The 18,005-nt window shown below is 38.1% G+C and overlaps 1 pseudogene across 1 annotated transcript; it reads left to right on the top strand.

Annotated features, from left to right (window-relative positions):
• Nucleotides 1-8,729: 8,729 nt before the first annotated feature.
• LOC102791865 (coxsackievirus and adenovirus receptor-like) lies at nt 8,730-11,346 on the top strand (annotated as a pseudogene). Its single transcript, XR_015718575.1, has 3 exons — nt 8,730-8,828; nt 9,720-10,079; nt 10,318-11,346. The product of XR_015718575.1 is annotated as a coxsackievirus and adenovirus receptor-like (transcript).
• The last annotated feature ends 6,659 nt before the right edge of the window (nt 11,347-18,005 follow it).

Below are 18,005 nucleotides of genomic sequence, written 5' to 3'. Positions count from 1 at the left end.
AAGAAGGTCCTGAGTTCAATTCCAGCTTTCTGTGTGGAGTTTGCATGTTCTCCCCGTGTTTGCGCGGGTTCTCCCCGGGTACTCAGGCTTCCTCCCACAGTCCAAAGACATGCAGTAGTGGGGATAGGTTAATTGGTCTATCTAAATTGAATATCTGAGTGTGAATGGTTGTCTGTGTCTCTATGCAAGCCCTGCAACAGACTGGCAACCTGTCCAGGGTGTACCCCGCCTCTCGCCCTATGACAGCTATGACAGGGATAGGCTCCAGCACCCCCCACGACCGTGGAAAGGATAATCGGAAGCAGATGGATGGATGGTAATTTAGCCAATTAAATCAGCTGTGTTGGATCAAGGACACCTCTAAAACCTGCAGGCACAGGCCCTGTAGGCCTGGAGCCACGACTGTAGTACTTGGTGGAGAAGTCCTTGTTGGCAAGGACAATACTAAGACATTTCTTTTAGTTGGTCACCACATTTCAAGAGGGATTTTGGCCCATTCATCTTTACTGAAACTCTCTAAATCCTTTAGGTTTCTTGGCTTCACCTCAAACCTCAACAGATATTTTGTAGGACTGAGGTCAGGAGACTGGCTTAGCTTTAATGTGCCTCTTTGTTTCCCTTGTTGAATGTTTTGGGTCATTGGCATACTACAAGACCCATCCATGACCCATTATCAATGTTCTGATGGAGAAAAAGAGGTTCTCTTCCAAGTTTTTTCTGTACATGGTACCATCCATCCTTAATGAGGTGAAGTTGTCCTGTACACTTAGCAGAAACACAGGCAAAAATCCCAATGCTACCACCTCCATATTTAACTGTCGGATGGTGTTCTTTGGACATACTCAACATTTTTCTTCCTCCAAACAGTGGATCGAGTTAACGCTGAGTTGAGCTTCCAAATTAATTTAGGTTTCATCTGACTGCAGCACTTTCTCCCAAGCCTTCTTTGAATCATGTCAGTGTTCGCTGGTAAACTTAAGACAGCCTGTACATAGGACTTTTTGAACAGGGGAACCTTGTGGGTGCTGAAAATGTCGACAAATTATGACATAGCATGTTATCAATGTTGTTCTTGGTGACTGTGGTACCAGCTGCCTTCAGATCATTAACAAGCTACTCCTGTGTGGGCTGATCCACCATCTTTTCTCATGATCATATTTACCCCATGAAGCAAGATTGTGCATGGACCTCCAAACAGAGGGCGATTGATGTTCCTTATATTTAACTTCTTCTTCTTCTTCTCTGGAAATAAGCAGAAGTGTTTTATGTTAAATGTGGAGATTGTGTATCTATTATCCTGTCCTGTTGAGTGGAAGCAGACGGTTTCCTATTCAGTTGTGACATAAATTATAGCCAAACAAACCAATAGCAATGGTTCTCAATCCATATACTTCCTTCAGAGCATTGGCTGTAGCAAGCCCCATGCACTATGCAATACTAACTACTGCATTTCCACATTATGACAATTTAACACACACTAACTGGCTGCAATAAATCTGCTGATGTTGCTGTGTCTGGATGTTCTTTTAAATCTGTCTGCAGCTTTTGTCTCAGTAGAAGCTTTTTTTGGTCACCATAGATACTGTCTCATCATATGAAGCTCACAGTACCTGTGGTGTACCACAAAGTTCAATTTTAAAACAGTTTTTTTTCTGTTTACAATTTACTGGGTCAAAATTTACACACCCACGCCTCATTTCACTGCACTACTGCTCACCTTTACTCTCTGAAACCTCACTGTTCTCTCACCCAGTGAACATGTCACATAGACACAGAGAGAGAGAGAGAAAGTGCTGCTTATTTGCCAGCAGAGGAAAACATTCTTACTAATTAGTAAAATGTTATGTTATTTAGTTTTGTCACGTGTAGATCTTCTCCCAGTGGTCAGTCGAAGAGGTGAGGTATACCTTTGAAAGATATCCAGTCTATCACAGGCTGTTTTTTCTGAGTATGAAATGTGGCTAAATCTTGCAGCAAAATCACACGACAGCAACTAAATATGTATCCAGCAAACAAATCCTAGTTTATGAAATCTCCACCCAGTAATGAACAGAATCAATATTATACAGTTCCTGGTTTTATGTTTTTTCTGTAAGAACCTAGAAAAATATTTGACTTTTAGTGTCACTGAATATAGTTGATGCAAATGTTTCAGCTCTGTGGGTTCCAGGTTTGACATTTTGCATATTTTAAGATGCAGCTACAGCGTGGGCGGTACAGAAGCTGTGTAAGTTGTGTCTGAGCTGGTTCCCAGTAAAGTCTGAACTGTGTGACGCAGAGAGGTGGAGCTTAAAGCCCTGATTGAACTACAAAGCTTGTAATGATGTCTCCTGTTGTTTGAACTGTGTTTGTGTTCAGACTTTAAACCAGAGCCAGACGGCATCTACTCTTTACTGAAGTAGTCCACCAGTCCAACCACTGACGTCCAGCTGCTGGTCTCTAACTGGTCCCTCCAGCACCTCAGACCAGACGACATCCACATGTTCAAAATATTTTTTAACATATTTTTGTTCTCACTTATTTAGTCTCATATTATTTTAAAAAATGCTATGGCAAGTCTTCTGACTGACGCGCAAGCGAGAGCACATATCCCCTATACTCGCCTCACTACACTGCCAGTAAGTTTCTGAATTGATTTTAAGATCTTGACGCTGGTTTTTAAAACATTGCATGCACTAGCCCCTATATATCTTTCTGATCTTCTAAACTGAGATACTGAGATAAACTGAGATCTTTGAGGTTTGCGCACCAAATGCTTCTAGTTGTCCCTAGGTCTACTAGGTCTACTTTAAAACACAGAGGAGATCGGGCTTTTGCTGTGACTGCTCCGAAACTGTGGAATAAACTGCTTTTACATATCAGGACTTCTCCAACACTGGATACTTTTAAAACTCATCTAAAGACCCATTTTTACTCCTTGGCTTTTAAGTCGGTATGAGTCTGTCATTATTTTATTCTTATTATTTTCTTATTCTTGATTTTACTTTCCTTTTAAATTTTATCTGATTATTCTTTTGTACAGGTGTTTTTTTTTTAAAGTGCTATATAAATAAAATTGATTTGAAAAATAAATAAATCAAAAACACATATCTTACTGACTTTTTCTGCCATGGTTATGCCAGATTAATAAAGTTTTGTTTTCATTTCTTTTCCTCGTGTGGTTCTGTTGGTTTCACTTAGGTGCAGATGGAAAACCTGACTTCTTCTGGTTTGGTGGTGGAACAACTGAAACATGCCTCATTTTACTGCAGAAAACAAAGGATAAGCATCAAACCACAACAGAAGCAAAATTCAGTGAATATAAATGGCACAGAAATGTTTTTGTGCTGAGTGTGTGAAGTTTGAGCTCACCTAGAATCAGACCAGTAACATTCATGTAAAGTTGTTATATTTTATTTATTATCCTTTCATTCAATGCGTCAAATCCAGTAGTTCGAAATGAAAACAGAGCTGAAGAGTTTCAGTCTCTGATAAACTACAAACGCATGAACATGACAGATTCATATCTTGTGAACCAGTACAGATCCCACCTTTTGAGTTAAGCTGCTTTCAAGCTTGAAACGACAATGTTACATGTTACACATGTTGAATCTGCTTCCACCTACTGGTAAAACTGGGTGTTGCAGCCCAGCAGCTGCTTTATAAATGACACCAGTTTACCTTCTAAAAAGACTCTAGTTAAACATCAAACCAACACGGGGTAGAATTTAGGGTGCATTTTACTCACATGTTGTCTTCAGAAACTAGAAGTTAGAAGACGTTCATTTGAGTGTCACAAATGGACATCATGGCTTGGAGGGTTTTTTTTTTTTTTCACTGTTCTTAGAAACAGCCAGTTTCCACCATTAGCTTCCACACTAAACATGATCTATTTTTTTTATAATAACTCTGGTTTTACGTGACCTGTCAATGCAATTTACAATCTGAGCAATATATTCAGTTTTAGAAGTTATATTGAATGTTAACTGTAGACTCAAAGTGTTAACTCATTTTAATAATCAACATTGTGATATGCAAAAGGTGCTATTGGGGAGGTAAAAAGAGATTATTTAAGGTGGCCCATATTTAAAGTCAAACATCTGTTTTTCTCTCCACACCACACAGTTAAATAAATAAATTAATTAATAAATGGAATGAATTTTTCCAACATTTCACAGTTTTTAGCCAAAAAGTGTAATTCTGTGGAGCTGATACAAAACCAGTCTGCTGACTAATGGTTCACAAAGTATATCAGCTATGTATATAACAGAAAGCACGCGGCCCATTTTGGAGATGTGTGTGCTTCTCGCCAGCAGGTTTGAAAAGTCATGTAGAGATTCACACGGCAGTTAAGATGAGCTGTGCATGTTTTTAAAAGTTGCTGAACATCACTAAAACAAATTGACATTGAATAATTGGTCATAATATCAGGAAATATTTTTTTTTCATTTTTCTCTCAGCTTTCAATTGTTATTTAAATTGTGTTTTGTGTTTCAATGTCAAGATTTTTCCCCACTTAGTTTACATGAGAATCCACTGAAATTCCCGAGTTTCACCTCATAAACAACATGTGTTTGAGAAGTTTAAATCTCAACAACAATGTGAATAAAAGATCTGTGTGAATGATATTTGCAGTTAAATGTACTCTGGTTATTGATGTTTACATGTCTGATTACGAACAGTCATGCACAACCTCTACCATCCAGGAGGGGGTGCTGGAACATCCTCATTTCTTTCTGTCTTTCACTACAAGTGTGAGAAAATCCACTGAATCCCAAAAGCATAATGTCTGGTCATCAAAGAATCAGTTTGCTTTATTGTTTACTGACTGTTTGATGACCATAAACATGATATGATAGCTCACTTCCAACACAAAGAAGGGAAGTAAACATGTAATGGTTCCTCTTATTCAAACCAAGAGGAACATCTCTGTCTGCTGCTGATTCATCATGTGTGTCTTTCACATCAGGATCTTAGTAAATACAAATACACAGGGAGAGAAGCAAACATTCACATTCAATGAAGCTGGAGGTATGAAATCTATTTCTTTGTTTTTCTAAAAAGATAATGAACTTAAAGATGAAGGTAGCTGCTAATGAATTTTCTGTAGGTTAGTTAATCATTTATTTTCCATATTTAGTTTGTACAGAACATGATATTTATACATTTTTAAAAATATAAATTAATGAAAGCATAAAAGTACTTTTCAGTTTTACTTATAAACTTTACTTGAGTAAATGTACTTAGTTACCTGTGAGACTGACTTTTCATTGTTTTTCATTAAACACAAGCTGGTAAGCAGTGCATGGTGCATCTCAGTGGTACATTAAATAATGATAATACATAAACCATGTTTAGGAGCAAATAATTGAATAAAGTTTTATAATAAGATGTTTCAAACTGTTTTGATTGATGAGACAGGCTGAGCTGACCACAGCTATGTTATTGATTGATTGGTAATTTATTTCAACATGTGAACAATATACAAGTACATTTAGAAAAGAAAATAAGAAAGAAAAAATACTATATAAATTACATACAAAAAAACCCGTTCTGATTAATTTACATGTTGAAAGGGAAGAATGTTAGCTCTAATAAGAAGCTTTGATATGAAATCACTTCACAGTCAAACATTTCATGAACACAAAACAAGGAGAGAAACGTCAGGTTTGTTTTTAGTGTTAATAAATGTACTTTACTGTACACACAGGTCATGTCATTGATTCACAGGGTCAATCTGTACCAATGACAAACACACACTACTGAACCAGTTTGACCAGGATGCTGACACTGACACAAACACACACAACCCTTTCCACTGCTGAGGATCCAGTGATCAATTAAATCATTAAATGAATGATTTTAAAACCATTTCAAAGCACTTCATGACAGTCACGTCTCCACAACCACAAAAATGATTTTACATGACTTTTAAAACGTTTCTGAGCACACTGATCATATTTTCAGTATTTGGAAACAGAAAAATGTGCTTCAGTGGTTTCCTTCTTTTACTTTTCAACAAATTTATAGCTTTATTAAGATTTTTACACAAACATAAACTGATTCTGAAGAGATCAGGAGGGACTTTGTTCAGATGAAGGTAAAAACACAATCAGGTGTGATGGTTTTATTGCTGCTTTCAGTGTGTGATCAACTTTATTTATAATGTCTGCTTTTCACCTTTTAGTTAAAGGCAGGTTTTAAAATAATATCTCACATCAGGTTTATTTATATATAGTTTGTGTAGTTTCACCTGTTAACATGTTACAGAGGAAATCAAAACCTTTTACTTTTATTCATTAGACTGAGCTGATCTAAATCCATAAACAGAGTGTTGCGAGTTTGTCCCTGCACATCTACCTGTTTAATTGAAACATGTTCTCTTCCTGTTACTTTGTATATGTGGCAACATTTCCTCACATATGTTTACTTAGAGGTGGAGATGTTGGTGTCACACAGGTGATGGGTGTGTTGTGTAAAACAGGATGACACACACGGATGTACGGGTTAGTTTGATCTGTGGCTGTTTGCTAAGGAGGTCACTTTAACCACAGACTTTGAGCTTTCAACTTGCTGTATTTTATGTTTTTATATTTTAATTTTTTTGTTTGTTTTTATTAACTTCCCCTTTTTTAAAAATCTCTTTATGGATAATTTTATTTTTTTCATCCTGATGATCAGAAGAGTGTTCGAGGGTTTCAGAGATCCTTCAGAACAACAGTAAGTGTTTAAAATGACGTCCCTCAGTCTTTCAAATATTCTGACAGGTTGAATAAACTCTGTGAGCTTCAGTGGATTCACAGATTGTTCATGTTAATCCATCTGAACCAGGATTAAAGCTTCTCTTTCCTTCTGCCTGACTCGGGAGCTGCAGCCAGTCTCCTCTGAGTCCTTCCCTAAACTCCAGCCTCAGTTCATGTTCAGTCCATCTGTCATTATCTACTAGAAATGCTGTCAAACCTTAAATGAGGATGTGGTCCAGCTAGCAAATAAATGATTATACAGAAAAATCCGCTGATTTTGAAGAGTTCAGGTGGGAGGAGCTCAGAGATTTTCTGTAGAGCAGCTCTGTGTGAGTGTGTTTTAAGAAGCTTTTGTTTAGAGATTCATTTCTATTCATTACTATTTTTGTTTCTGTCTTGAGTGCAAGATCAGCTTGATTTATCCTTTAGTTTGAGGTATAATTTGGAATAATACCTTAGATCAGGTTTATAATAATGGATTGAATTTATATAGCGCTTCACAATTCCACTATTCATTAACTCTCACATTCACACACTGGTGGAGACAAGCTACAGTTGTACCCACAGCTGGGTTTATTTATATAAAGTATTTGAAGTATTAACTGCAAATTGTTCTTGCTGTATTTGTGTCCAAACAATTTCTATAGGAAGTCATAACCTTTTACTTTTGTTCGTTAGACTGAGCTGATCTAAATTCATAAACAGAGTGGAGTGGGAAGTTGTCTCTGCACATTGATTTATTGCAACACTTCACTTCTTTGTTACTTCTCTGTTTCTTTGTATATGTAGCTGTTTGTCACATGTGTGTACTTAGATTTGGAGAAGATAGGAATGTGGTTGCTAAGGTGTTGCTATGTGCACTGATGTCACACAGGTGAAGGGTGTGTTGTACCAAACAGGATGACACACGGATGTGTGGGTTAGTTTGATCTGTGGCTCTGTGGTGCACAGGTCACTTTATACACAGACTTTAAACTGGCTACATTTTATTGTTTGATTTCTTAACTATTTTTTTGCTTTTTCAAATTGTATTAAGTGGAATAAATCTTCAGTGTGTCCCTTTTTACATACTGAAAAAGCTGATACTGAACTCAGACTTTTTGGGGTTTTTTTTTATCTTTCACTGGATAATTTTCATTTTTCCATCCTGATGATCAGAAGAATGTTTGAGGGTTTCAGAGATCCTTCAGAACAACAGTAAGTGTTTAAAATGACGTCTTTCAATTTTTTAGGTAATCTGGCAGGATAACTGAAGTCTGTGAGCTTTAGAGGATTAACAGATCATTAATATTGATCAAGCTGAACGAGGATTAAAGCTTCACTTTACTGGTTACAGATGAATGTCATGTGGAGTTAGTGTGAAGCATCTGATTTACTGTCATCTGGTTTCATCTGTGGAAACACATCATATTAAATGAATTCAATGTGTTTTATTATCTGAAGAACCAAAGGTTGTCAGACTATATCTGACGCAATATAAAGAAGAAAAAAAGAGGAAGTGTACTCAGTTACTCCACTGTACTCTGATTACAGTCATGTGATTTATATGAAGTGCTGAATCAGCTGCAGGTGGTGGACAAGATTCTCTGTGGTTTTATGGAGGCTACAGCTAAATGCGGCCTCCTCCATAGTACAATATACATGTTTATACAGTGACGTCATTTTGAAGTCCTTTGGCTGATGATTGATGATGAGGTTATGTTTGTGTTGTTCTGTGGAGATCATTCAAGAACTGAACCTGCTAAACACTCAGACCTGCTTTAGATTTCACCGCTTTAGTTATGACGCACTTATTCATGGTCGTTCTACAGCGCAGCGTAACTTACGTCACTCTAACGCGACTTCCTCAAGAGATATCGAAAGTGTGGCGTTTGAACGAGTGGCTGAAAAACAAATGTTTCAGCTTTATTTAAACCTCAAAGTTAATCTAATGTAGGCAGTTTTAAAAATCAGGTTCTTTATTATCTGAAAATATCAACAGTCACCGATAGTTAGAACAATCTAAGAGTCAGATCAGCAGAAACAAAAACACGGAAATGTTTCCTGTAACTGCGTCGCTCTGCTCGACTTTGCTGTTTGTCGGTGTCTTCGTGTTTGTCTCTGCAGGTGAGGTTTATAAACCAAACGGAATAAACATCAGTCTGGTTTACATGTTACTTCCCAAACAATTAGTTTCTGAGCGTCTGCGTGTGTGACGGCATCACGAGGCCAGTTCGTGTCTGTGGATTTAACCGCTTGGTCAGCAGTGTTGTTTCCAGCACTGAGACAAAGAAGTGTAATGTGTGTGTCAGTGTGATGTGTTGTAGTTTCAGGAGTCAGTATGCAGCTACAAAGCTTTTTGTTCAGTGTGTACAAACAGCTGTAGCTCCATAAAGGCAGCAGAGACTCACAGTGTCTTATAATGAGAGGCTGCTTTCTCTCACACATTATGTTCACTTATTATCAGCACATGTTTCACTGTATAAATGTTTTAAGAAGACAGATCATTCTATTCATAACAAGCTCATTATTTACTGTAGATAATGTTTCAGACAGCATTGCTTTAAGCCTCTGAAGTCTTTTAAAATGTTTTCCACAAACTCATATTTTCTCCTGTTTTCACTGAGCTCATGTTCTGCAGCCTCAGTGTCTCCTCTTTATCCTCCCAGTGGTAACAGGTCACACTCACTGATCCAGTTACTGCCATCAGATGTAGCGTATAAACAATGCAGTTGAGTAAAAACAAGCATCATGAACATTAATTTATTAAATTAAGTTAATTGTTAATAAGACAGCAAGAGTAAATAAAACTGCACATTTGCTGCTGCAACAAGCAACACTCACGTCACAGCACCAATATAAGGAATGGTACCTGAATCAATTCTGATTGTCAAACCTGTGTGAATGCTTAGTACTTTCAGTCTTGTTTACATACATTTACTCTGATTGGCTGCTGTAAAAGTGAGCAGTTGTACTTTGACCTTTAACCTCTCTGCTCTGTGTTGTTTCCACTTTCAGATCAGAAAAACCTCACAGCTGCATCTGGACAGAACGTCACTCTGACATGCCGAGCTCCAAACAGCAACAACATCATAGTTGTAGAGTGGAGCAGAGCTGACCTGAAGACAGAATATGTGCTTTTGTACAGAAATGAGCAGCTGGATCCAGAAAACCAGCATGCATCTTTTAAGAACCGGGTGGATCTGCAGGACAGACATATGAAGAATGGAGACGTGTCTTTGATTCTGAAGAATGTGACAAGTAATGACACTGGAACATACGAGTGTCGCGTCTTTCAGAGAGAAAGAATCCGCAGGAAGAGAGCTCATCTGAAGACCGACCCCATCACCGTCGTCAACCTTCATGTTGTTCCTCCAGGTGAGTGAGTAGAGTTGAGTGTGTGTGTGATCAGAGGTGAAGCTGCTTCCTGGTTGTTGATGTTTGTTTCTAAAGATGTTGTTGATGAGACTTTGTAGAAAGCAGCTGGTCTGAGTGATGTGATCAGAGTGCAGTAGATAATGTCTGACAGCAGTTTGAAGAGGAAATGGATTCTGTTCTGTTCTTCACTCATCACCTACCTGACAGCTGACACCTCACACCTGTTTCTCACCTGCAGGTCAGACAGGAGGAGACACAGAGGATGGAGGGAAGGAGGCAGGAGGGAAGGAGGAGGGTGGATCTGTTGGACTGATCGTCGGTCTGAGTGTTTCTGCTGTGGTGGCTGTTGTTATTGCTGTTGCTGCTCTTGTTGTTGGTTTTGTGATCTACAAAAAACGTAAAAAACAACAGAGTCAGGATTCGTACATATGAACTGCAGCATGTGTGAAATGTCTCAGAGCTTTTTAAATGACAGTGAAGGTAAAATATTAGGAAGAAAGTCCAAAATCCAAAGAAATAAACAACTCAAGAAGAAGACATAGCTGAACTGTCAGCCTGAGACTATCAAAGATTTTCAAAACTCCTATATTCTTAAAGATCTCTGAGATTAGACTCCAAGTGATGACACCTAGCAAGGATAAAAATCATTTGTATTCAGTAAGTTAATAAGATCAGATGCTGCCTATTAGAATATGTTTACATATTGTAAAGCCTACAGCATTTGTTACATGTTGTGGGCATTTTTACACTTTAATGTGTTGTCACATTACACATGTCACATGTTTTGTAAAATTGTAGCTAATTATCATTTTTAGCAGTAGTAGCAGAACAGTACTGCACAACATCCTAAACCAACTCTCTTTAAGTGCAGTAGCAGTAGTACTCGCAACTGTTTATTACAACAAGCATATATACAATAGATAAGGTAAAACCAGAGTTTGTACAGTTCTAATAAGCTGAAAGTCAATATTTAGCATAGCTGCCTTTTTTCTTCAGTACACACTGAACTCGCTTAGTCAGCTAATTTCTTTAAGCAGTCTTCAGGAATAGTTCTCCAGGATATCCAAAGCTCTTCTTTGGATGTTTCTGCCTTTTGTTCCGTTCTCTGTCAAGATGACCCCACACTACGTCAATAATGTTGATGTCTGGGTATTGGGGAGGCCGATCCAGGACTCATAGTTTTGCACTGTGTGTTTTTCTCTCCAGTTATGCTTCTACTACACGGTCAGTGAGTTTGGAATCACTGTCCTGCTGAAAAAAGAAACGGTTGCCAATCAGATTCTTCCTGGTGGACCAAAATCTTTTCAACATTCATAATTCCATCATTTTTGAAAAGATCTCCAACACCACTGGCTGAAGTGCAGCCCGAACCATGACAGAGCCTCCTTCATGTGTTACAGATGGCTGTAGAGAGTCACTGTTGTACCTCTCCACTGATGACCTCTGAATGTATTGATGGTGATTTAAAAGAAACATTTAATATATGGATTCATCACTCCATCAAACCCGTTTCACTGATTTGTAGTGCAGTCCTTATGTAATTTGACATACTCAGTCTATTCTGCCTGTTTCCTTTAAAATGGTCTCTTAAAAGCCTTCAGCCTTCCCCTGAGACCATTTCTGATGAAGCTTCAGTGAACAGTAGATGAATCAACTGAAGGACCAGATGTGTCAGGTCTTTGCTGGATTTCTTCCTATTTCTTAAGGACGTGACTCTTCTTTTGTCCAGTTTCCTCCGTTTTTTAAGCACACACTTCACACCAGCTTATAGCTTTTGGGAGTCGCCTTGTTAGTGCAAAAATACGAGTTTATTCCTGTGAGATTGGCATAAATATGGCATCAATAGATAGTGTTATGAAACCAAAGAGAGAAATGTTTTCCAAGTAGCTGCAGAATTAGACATTTCCTGTCTGATCTACTTTACTTTTTCTTCCATGAAGGAGACACTGCAGTTTAAACATGTAACGTGTTGGTCCCATATTGTTATTTATTTTACTTTTTATGTTTTTTTTGTTTCTTGTTAATAAAGCTTTGCATACATTAATACTGAGTGTTTTAGTCTTTATTGTTCAGGTTGCTGTGAAATATTTTTCTGACCTGTTGAACTGCACGTTTTATCTGAGCTGGAATCAAACCACATAAAATAAATAAATAAATACTGATCTGACAGGAAGAAGGGACGTTACCAAGAATAACAATAATAGTCCTGAGTCTGATTAAGTGAAGCAGACTTAGAGATGAGTCTATTGTTATAAAACAGGACTGGGAAAACTCGAGGCCCGGTGTCCTGCAGGTTTTAGATGTGTCCGTGATCCATTACAGCTGATTCAAATGGCTAAATGACCTCCTCAGCATTTCTTGAAGTTCTCCAGAGGCCTGATAATGAACTACTCATTTGATTCAGGTGTGTTGACCCAGGATGAGATCTAAAACCTGCAGAAACAGGCCCTTGAGGCCTGGAGTTCCCCACCCCTGTTGTAAAAGAAACAACATAGAGGAGCGTGCACAGAGTGAAAATCTGCTTGGAAGCTACCGTGGATAAATTTAAGTGATGTCACCATTCATGTAACACTTTAATGTAAACTAGATGGGATTTTACCACAACATACATTTTTTTAGGTTTGACCTTTGACCTTATAAAAGTATATCAGTAAAAGATTATCACATTTTACTGTACTTTTACAGAAAGTGGTGAGTTTCATATGTTCCTAAGTTTTCCTGCACTGCCTTATGACACAATTGTTACTGAGATTATTGTGATTGAAAAAAAAGCAACAATAGTAGTTAGTTATAATATTTAATTAGTTAGCTCACAGCAACTGGTCTCTCAAGTTTAATTATTACAGTTTTAATATATTAAAAATGTAATGACTTGACACTGAAAGACAACAAACACCAGAAACTGTTGAGGCGAAACGTTGAGTTAATATTAACGTTACTGGTGTTGTGTTGATCGTAAGACGACGGACTGCAAACAGAAAGTACATTTTACTCCTGAATGTGATTAAATATGTTCACTTTACTCTTGAAATGTGCCCTCTTGATTTCATATTAAAAGTAAAACAGGAAACATCCAGAAGGCCAGTCAATCTCAAAAGTTGTCAGAGAACATTGTTTCTTTGATTTTTGTTTTTTTAATAAAAACTGTTGAATCACTGATGATCTGCTTGTATCCATGTTAGTGTTTAAAGTCCAACATCTCCCTCTAGTGGCCATATATAAACATGTGTGAGGATGGTGTTAATGTAAAATGTGAATCATAGTGTTCCAGTCAGTCATCAGTGTGTCTCTGCACAGCTGTAATTAAAATGTGTTCAGAGGGCCTCAGTGTCTGAATGGTTCCAGTTCAGCTCCATAACAGCAGCGTCCCTGGTTTGATTCCTGTGTTTCAGCTCATATCTGCCTCTCTCACTGAGGGGGACGTAACTACATGGATGTAATTTAGACATATGATTATTTTTTTCGGATTTTTCTTTTCATGTGGTTTAACTGATGAATTCTTTATTTTAAAGTTTTTTAGGGGGAAAAAAGCCTGGAATGTGTCTACATATGAAGTTTATGTGTAACTTCAATAAGGATAATTTGTAGTCACTCATCTGCCTCTTTTCATGAGTGTTCGGCTGCATTTCTGTTCTTTACATAGCTGCCACTTTCCCACGCTGTCAATCTCAATACTGATATTATTACTGTTGTCCAATCAGCTTCTTGCCCGCCTTCTTTAAGCCAATCAGCCTCAGCTTTGTGTAGTTTAAATCTGTGCCCTCTGTCATTCTCCGTGTCAGACTCTCTTTCATGCAACCCGCCTTCTCTCCACCTCAGACACCTCAGCACAAGATCGATTCAAGCCTCAGTCTTTATCTTCACCACCATGAGCGTTTAGACTCCAGGGGCATCCTGTCCTAAATCGTGACACTGATTCTCGTCTGCCATGATGGAGTCTAATCACACAATACTTTAATTTCTCTATCTCAATTAGTCATGTTCAGATCCAAGTGACCTCTCCTTATTGAAAATCTTTTTAAATCATCTGACTTGTATATTTAGACAATGAAGAATTTTAGTCTGTGTTTGAACCAATAGAAAGCTGGTGCTCAGAGGAAGAGGGCGGGCTTTACTTGGTGTCAGTGACAGAAATGAAAAAAAGCTCAAATGAGTGAGAAGGACGATGAAGGAAACATCTGTGCTGTGTCTGCTCTGTAAGTAGAATCTCTGTGTTTGTTTGAATTCTTGTACTTTGACTGTCTGCTCTCCTGATAACTGATGATGGAGGAGAAGACATGAAAAACAAATCAGGCTGAATTCAAGTTCAAAACACCACGAGGACCAACTGCAGGTCTGAACTGACTCTTTATCTTTGCTCAGGAGTCGAGGAAACACAGCAGGCAGAGAAAAGATCAAATCATTCACTCATTATATCAACACAGCTGCACAGTGGACACATGACTTTACTGGGTTATCTAAATGTAGTGGATATTTTGTATATACTCACAATGTGCTCATTGCTCATAATTATAAGAGTTGTTTTTTATATTAAAAAACAACATGATGGGTTTGAAATGTCTGAACTCCACTCAGTCAGACAGTAACAAACATAAAATAAGTCTTCTAGAAATGTGTGGATGTGAAATGATAATAAAAATAAAAGGTCAGTAAATTATGTCTAACAGGTGTCACAGAGGTGAGGTGGTCAGTGTCTGTAAGTTTCTTCCACAGTCCAAAGACATGTTTGGTTAACTGGTGATTCTAAACTGGTGTGAATGTTAGTCTGTGATGGACTGATGATCTGGACTCACCTTATAAGAGCTGGGATAGACTCCAGCTCTCCCTCAACACTAAATTAGATACATTATTAGGAAACATGGATCTTCAACCAAATTATTTTAAACATGTTGCTGTGATCATGTATAAAATGAGCAGATATATCAGAGAGAGATGAGTCTTTGTGGGGCGACCGTGGCTCAGGGGGTTGGGAAGCGCATCGGTTCGATCCCCGGGCTCTCTGTCCTGGTCGTTGTGTCCTTGGGCAAGACACTTCACCTACCACCTACTGGTGTTGGCCAGAGGGGCCGATGGCACTTCTGTCAGTCTGCCCCAGCCTCCACCAGTGTGTGAATGTGAGAGTGAATGAATAGTGGCATTGTAAAGTGCTTTGGGTGTCTTGAAAAGCGCTATATAAATTCAATCCATTATTATTATTTGTGTGGAGTTGTTCTTTATGTTCACCTCAAATCAACCTGAGTGTCATTTCTCTTTAGTTCTGATCTCACTGCTGAGCTGCACAACAAACCAAGGTCAGTAACCTTCTTCTGTCACAGTTTAAACCTGAGAAATGGTCACCAGTGTTGGGAAAGTTACTTTGAAAAGGTAATTAGTTATAGTTAGTAGTTACTTCTTCAAAAAAGTAATTGAGTTAGTAACTGAGTTATAAGATTCTAAAAGTAATTAATTACTTGAAAAGTAACTATTGCGTTACTTTAAAAAAAATTAACCCTGAGGGTATAATTGGCCATTTTTAACTACTTTTGATTTTACCTACATTTTACCTTTAAAAACTTTTTACTTTGCCTTGTTTGGTATCATCCTTTTCAGCACAACCTCACGTGTCTGAATTTACAGTTATATTTTCATTTTGACATACTGTATTAACACAATTAATATAATTACAAATTTAAAAAAACATAAAATCCGAGTAGAAAAAGTTTTGCATTCAATAAGATGCCACACAAATTATTTGTGCCACTCCAAATATTTCTGTCCACTATAAAGGAGAACATCACAGCCTGATACCTGCAGGTGTATCACTTCTGTTTCTATCCGGAGACAGCAGTCGCCTTATTGTTCTTACACACAACACAAAACTAGGTGTCTTTTGCTCATAAGCAGAGCTGCGCTGTCCTTAGACAGTAAACGTGACAAAACTATTCAGGAAAAAACACCGCGTATATATTGTTTATCATGACTCTGGTTTTACGTGGCCTATCAACACAATTTATAAACTTATTTATCTTTGTCTTTAAGTAGTCATGTGACTGGCTTACCACGACTACTTTACTCTTCCTCAGTCAAACAGCAGCACTAAAGTTGTAGCGTCCAGATTACTTACATAGTTACAGCTACTTCCGTGCAACTAAGATGCGGTAAGCTGAACACAGCTTCAACCGTCTGTTTGTTGAATAAAAGTAACGGACATTTTCTTGTTAGTAACGGTAACAGAGTTGTAACGATAGAAATAGTAATTAGTTAGATTACTCGTTACTGAAAAAAAGTAACGCCGTTATTCCCATCACTGATATGACCTGCTTGGGTTCATGTTTCAAAATGGAGCTCACATAGAAAACTGAGGAAATCAAGGATTAAACCATTTTTAGGTCACTGTGTTGGTTTTGAAAAAAGTAAACAGATCATCAGTTTTTCATTTTAACCCTCACAGCTCGTCTGACTGTGAGTCCCAGCAGCTCTCAGTTCTTTGAAGGAGACTTTGTGTCTCTGAGCTGTGAGGAGGACGACAGCTCTGCTGGATGGACTCTGAGGAGAAACACAAGCACACGACAGAGGACTCAGTGCAAAGATGCATGGGGAATACCAGCTGGTTCTTCCTGTAACATGAGCTACATTTTCCATTCTGACAGTGGAGTTTACTGGTGTGAGTCCAGAGAGGGTCCCATCAGTAACATGGTTAACCTGACAGTCACTGGTAAGCTGAGTGTGTGGAGTTAGTGTTGATGAAGCTGTGTGTAAATGGATGAAATGCTGTAGTTTGTCTCTGTGTTGAGGTGGATCAGTGATCCTGCAGAGTCCTGTCCTCCCTGTGATGGAGGGAGATGACGTCACTCTGCTCTGTAAAACAAAGACCACTCCCTCCAACCTCCCAGCTGCTTTCTATAAAGATGGCTCCCTCATCAGGAAGCAGCCTACAGGTCACATGACCATCCAGCATGTTTCCAGGTCTGATGAAGGCCTCTACAAGTGTGACATCAGCGGTCATGGAGAGTCTCCATCCAGCTGGATCACTGTCACAGGTGACACACTCACCTGTCTGTGTTTCTGCAGCTTTCAACATTCACAATGTGACGACAACTTAATGACTGTGTTTGCTTTATTTTAGAGAGAAACACCACCACACCTCCACCTGGTTCCACCACCATCACTCTTCCTCCATCACTCTCTCTCTCTGTGTTGTCATCTGTTGGATCAGTCTGTATTGTGGTTCTACTGGTGTTACTGGTTCTGCTGGTGAGACAATGTGTTCACAGGAAACCTGAAGGTGAGACTTGGACGTCTGGATTTTACATGTGTGATTTAGTTTTAGGGAAGGTTATTAAATTTGTTTTGTATTTAGACTAATTTGACAATTTGTTACAAATTTCGAAATCCATTTATTTTTTCTTACATTTAAAATTCAATTACAGAATTCATACTAATTATTTTGCTGATAAATATGGATCATTTCAGCTGAACAAAACGAAGATGCAGAAGATGCTATCGCATACAGTGATGTTAAAATATCACATTGTAAACAGCCAACCAAGCAAAACAGAGGTAATTTCTTTTTGATTAATTGCTTAAAACGTGTTTTTATTAGATCCGAATACTAGCATGCAAATAAAATCCTAGAACTTTCATCAAAACTGTAACACAACTTTGTTGGATCAACAGCAGCCTGATTACTGATCAGATAACTCCATTAATAATGCTCCAAAAGGCTCTAACTCTATAAATATCATTCAGATTTCTAGTTGAATGACTAATTAGCTGAGGTGATGCACAGCAGCCCTCTAACAGCTATAGGTCTAATAATGCAGACTTTAGTGCATAATAACATTTTAATAGCTGTAATTAGAATAAAAAAATCAAATAAGTAAAAATCACAAATAATTTCAGAGGTTCAAATACACACACATACGCATACTCTTTTCAATTGTTATG

The sequence above is a fragment of the Neolamprologus brichardi genome, chromosome 3, assembly GCF_056152115.1.
Source record: "Neolamprologus brichardi isolate AB-2024 chromosome 3, ASM5615211v1, whole genome shotgun sequence".
In the NCBI taxonomy this organism is placed as follows: Eukaryota; Metazoa; Chordata; class Actinopteri; order Cichliformes; family Cichlidae; genus Neolamprologus; species Neolamprologus brichardi.
This window is presented reverse-complemented; position numbering and strand designations above follow the sequence as displayed.